The sequence below is a fragment of the Aquarana catesbeiana genome, linkage group LG03, assembly GCF_042186555.1.
Source record: "Aquarana catesbeiana isolate 2022-GZ linkage group LG03, ASM4218655v1, whole genome shotgun sequence".
Taxonomy (NCBI): Eukaryota; Metazoa; Chordata; class Amphibia; order Anura; family Ranidae; genus Aquarana; species Aquarana catesbeiana.
In genome coordinates, this window is record NC_133326.1 from 302,526,287 (window position 1) to 302,531,462 (window position 5,176).

The window sequence follows — 5,176 nt, forward strand, 5'->3', positions numbered from 1 at the left end:
GCAGATTTCACTTACGGCTGCAAGAGGGGCATGGTGTGGCAAGAGCTTTGAGTGTGCCTGACTGTGAAAAAGTTAAAGGTAAGCACTGTTTCTGCCCGGTTTCGAACCGGGGACCTTTCGCGTGTGAGGCAAACGTGATAACCACTACACTACAGAAACCTATTCATGCTGCTTTGTTGGGCCTTGCAAGTGGAAAGTCTACTCTAAAGTAGAATGCTTGAAAAGGGTTGCTGAAAGCGATATTGTAGCAAAAAGCACTAGCGTGTGCACAGTGTTTCTGCCCGGTTTCGAACCGGGGACCTTTCGCGTGTTAGGCGAACGTGATAACCACTACACTACAGAAACCCATTCTTGCAGATTTTTTGTGCCTTGCAAACCGAAAGTCTACGCTAAAGTACAATGCTTGAAAGGGGGTGATGAAAGCGACATTGTGGCAAAAAGCACTAGCGTGTGCACAGTGTTTATGCCCGGTTTCTAACTGGGGACCTTTCGTGTGTGAGGCGAACGTGATAACCACTACACCACAGAAACCCACCACGATAGGCCTTTTCCGGTTGGAGGGTCGGAGGTTGGGGTCACCGTATTAGCTATTATTTGTTTCTGGTTATTTAAAAACCTGAGTTCAGTTTACCATCCTTGCAAATGATACTCTTGAGTAATGAAGAAAACAAGGAAGAAAGCCCATTTCAGATGCCTAGCTTGATACAAATACCATCCTCAAAACAGCCAGTACTGGCAAGATAGACTGAGTCATGGATATCACCTCTAGCTGTTCCACACACTTTTCTCACCAGATCAGAGGAAAACATACACCAATGGTCGTTAGGTTTTCCAACTCAGCTGACTAAGCAGGAGAGCCAAAGTCCGAATTCCTATTGCCTTTGGGTCCAGAAAACAAGTTTTCCTAAACACTTACAGCGATGGTCAGCAGGTTTTACTAGTCAGCTATTACAGAGTCTGCACTATAGGCACTGCAGCAAAACTTTGCCTGTGTAGGACCAGCAAACCAGCTCACCTAACATCTTCAGGCAAGGGTCTTCAATTTCTCCTGGTCGACTTATAAACAGTGAAGAAAAAGAGCTCCCAGTGAAGGTGTTGCACCTAAACTGTGCTTTATATTGGCAGATTTCACTTACGGCTGCAAGAGGGGCATGGTGTGGCAAGAGCTTTGAGTGTGCCTGACTGTGAAAAAGTTAAAGGTAAGCACTGTTTCTGCCCGGTTTCGAACCGGGGACCTTTCGCGTGTGAGGAAAACGTGATAACCACTACACTACAGAAACCTATTCATGCTGCTTTGTTGGGCCTTGCAAGTGGAAAGTCTACTCTAAAGTAGAATGCTTGAAAAGGGTTGCTGAAAGCGATATTGTAGCAAAAAGCACTAGCGTGTGCACAGTGTTTCTGCCCGGTTTCGAACCGGGGACCTTTCGCGTGTTAGGCGAACGTGATAACCACTACACTACAGAAACCCATTCTTGCAGATTTTTTGTGCCTTGCAAACCGAAAGTCTACGCTAAAGTACAATGCTTGAAAGGGGGTGATGAAAGCGACATTGTGGCAAAAAGCACTAGCGTGTGCACAGTGTTTATGCCCGGTTTCTAACTGGGGACCTTTCGTGTGTGAGGCGAACGTGATAACCACTACACCACAGAAACCCACCACGATAGGCCTTTTCCGGTTGGAGGGTCGGAGGTTGGGGTCACCGTATTAGCTATTATTTGTTTCTGGTTATTTAAAAACCTGAGTTCAGTTTACCATCCTTGCAAATGATACTCTTGAGTAATGAAGAAAACAAGGAAGAAAGCCCATTTCAGATGCCTAGCTTGATACAAATACCATCCTCAAAACAGCCAGTACTGGCAAGATAGACTGAGTCATGGATATCACCTCTAGCTGTTCCACACACTTTTCTCACCAGATCAGAGGAAAACATACACCAATGGTCGTTAGGTTTTCCAACTCAGCTGACTAAGCAGGAGAGCCAAAGTCCGCATTCCTATTGCCTTTGGGTCCAGAAAACAAGTTTTCCTAAACACTTACAGCGATGGTCAGCAGGTTTTACTAGTCAGCTATTACAGAGTCTGCACTATAGGCACTGCAGCAAAACTTTGCCTGTGTAGGACCAGCAAACCAGCTCACCTAACATCTTCAGGCAAGGGTCTTCAATTTCTCCTGGTCGACTTATAAACAGTGAAGAAAAAGAGCTCCCAGTGAAGGTGTTGCACCTAAACTGTGCTTTATATTGGCAGATTTCACTTACGGCTGCAAGAGGGGCATGGTGTGGCAAGAGCTTTGAGTGTGCCTGACTGTGAAAAAGTTAAAGGTAAGCACTGTTTCTGCCCGGTTTCGAACCGGGGACCTTTCGCGTGTGAGGCAAACGTGATAACCACTACACTACAGAAACCTATTCATGCTGCTTTGTTGGGCCTTGCAAGTGGAAAGTCTACTCTAAAGTAGAATGCTTGAAAAGGGTTGCTGAAAGCGATATTGTAGCAAAAAGCACTAGCGTGTGCACAGTGTTTCTGCCCGGTTTCGAACCGGGGACCTTTCGCGTGTTAGGCGAACGTGATAACCACTACACTACAGAAACCCATTCTTGCAGATTTTTTGTGCCTTGCAAACCGAAAGTCTACGCTAAAGTACAATGCTTGAAAGGGGGTGATGAAAGCGACATTGTGGCAAAAAGCACTAGCGTGTGCACAGTGTTTATGCCCGGTTTCTAACTGGGGACCTTTCGTGTGTGAGGCGAACGTGATAACCACTACACCACAGAAACCCACCACGATAGGCCTTTTCCGGTTGGAGGGTCGGAGGTTGGGGTCACCGTATTAGCTATTATTTGTTTCTGGTTATTTAAAAACCTGAGTTCAGTTTACCATCCTTGCAAATGATACTCTTGAGTAATGAAGAAAACAAGGAAGAAAGCCCATTTCAGATGCCTAGCTTGATACAAATACCATCCTCAAAACAGCCAGTACTGGCAAGATAGACTGAGTCATGGATATCACCTCTAGCTGTTCCACACACTTTTCTCACCAGATCAGAGGAAAACATACACCAATGGTCGTTAGGTTTTCCAACTCAGCTGACTAAGCAGGAGAGCCAAAGTCCGAATTCCTATTGCCTTTGGGTCCAGAAAACAAGTTTTCCTAAACACTTACAGCGATGGTCAGCAGGTTTTACTAGTCAGCTATTACAGAGTCTGCACTATAGGCACTGCAGCAAAACTTTGCCTGTGTAGGACCAGCAAACCAGCTCACCTAACATCTTCAGGCAAGGGTCTTCAATTTCTCCTGGTCGACTTATAAACAGTGAAGAAAAAGAGCTCCCAGTGAAGGTGTTGCACCTAAACTGTGCTTTATATTGGCAGATTTCACTTACGGCTGCAAGAGGGGCATGGTGTGGCAAGAGCTTTGAGTGTGCCTGACTGTGAAAAAGTTAAAGGTAAGCACTGTTTCTGCCCGGTTTCGAACCGGGGACCTTTCGCGTGTGAGGCGAACGTGATAACCACTACACTACAGAAACCTATTCATGCTGCTTTGTTGGGCCTTGCAAGTGGAAAGTCTACTCTAAAGTAGAATGCTTGAAAAGGGTTGCTGAAAGCGATATTGTAGCAAAAAGCACTAGCGCGTGCACAGTGTTTCTGCCCGGTTTCGAACCGGGGACCTTTCGCGTGTTAGGCGAACGTGATAACCACTACACTACAGAAACCCATTCTTGCAGATTATTTGTGCCTTGCAAACCGAAAGTCTACGCTAAAGTACAATGCTTGAAAGGGGGTGATGAAAGCGACATTGTGGCAAAAAGCACTAGCGTGTGCACAGTGTTTATGCCCGGTTTCTAACTGGGGACCTTTCGTGTGTGAGGCGAACGTGGTAACCACTACACCACAGAAACCCACCACGATAGGCCTTTTCCGGTTGGAGGGTCGGAGGTTGGGGTCACCGTATTAGCTATTATTTGTTTCTGGTTATTTAAAAACCTGAGTTCAGTTTACCATCCTTGCAAATGATACTCTTGAGTAATGAAGAAAACAAGGAAGAAAGCCCATTTCAGATGCCTAGCTTGATACAAATACCATCCTCAAAACAGCCAGTACTGGCAAGATAGACTGAGTCATGGATATCACCTCTAGCTGTTCCACACACTTTTCTCACCAGATCAGAGGAAAACATACACCAATGGTCGTTAGGTTTTCCAACTCAGCTGACTAAGCAGGAGAGCCAAAGTCCGAATTCCTATTGCCTTTGGGTCCAGAAAACAAGTTTTCCTAAACACTTACAGCGATGGTCAGCAGGTTTTACTAGTCAGCTATTACAGAGTCTGCACTATAGGCACTGCAGCAAAACTTTGCCTGTGTAGGACCAGCAAACCAGCTCACCTAACATCTTCAGGCAAGGGTCTTCAATTTCTCCTGGTCGACTTATAAACAGTGAAGAAAAAGAGCTCCCAGTGAAGGTGTTGCACCTAAACTGTGCTTTATATTGGCAGATTTCACTTACGGCTGCAAGAGGGGCATGGTGTGGCAAGAGCTTTGAGTGTGCCTGACTGTGAAAAAGTTAAAGGTAAGCACTGTTTCTGCCCGGTTTCGAACCGGGGACCTTTCGCGTGTGAGGAAAACGTGATAACCACTACACTACAGAAACCTATTCATGCTGCTTTGTTGGGCCTTGCAAGTGGAAAGTCTACTCTAAAGTAGAATGCTTGAAAAGGGTTGCTGAAAGCGATATTGTAGCAAAAAGCACTAGCGTGTGCACAGTGTTTCTGCCCGGTTTCGAACCGGGGACCTTTCGCGTGTTAGGCGAACGTGATAACCACTACACTACAGAAACCCATTCTTGCAGATTTTTTGTGCCTTGCAAACCGAAAGTCTACGCTAAAGTACAATGCTTGAAAGGGGGTGATGAAAGCGACATTGTGGCAAAAAGCACTAGCGTGTGCACAGTGTTTATGCCCGGTTTCTAACTGGGGACCTTTCGTGTGTGAGGCGAACGTGATAACCACTACACCACAGAAACCCACCACGATAGGCCTTTTCCGGTTGGAGGGTCGGAGGTTGGGGTCACCGTATTAGCTATTATTTGTTTCTGGTTATTTAAAAACCTGAGTTCAGTTTACCATCCTTGCAAATGATACTCTTGAGTAATGAAGAAAACAAGGAAGAAAGCCCATTTCAGAT

General features: G+C 45.7%; 1 non-coding gene across 1 annotated transcript; it reads right to left on the minus strand.

Moving 5' to 3' along the window:
- Positions 1–3,449: 3,449 nt before the first annotated feature.
- TRNAV-CAC (transfer RNA valine (anticodon CAC)) lies at positions 3,450–3,522 on the minus strand. The gene has a single exon. It is a non-coding gene; the product is annotated as a tRNA-Val (tRNA).
- Between the last annotated feature and the right edge of the window lie 1,654 nt (positions 3,523–5,176).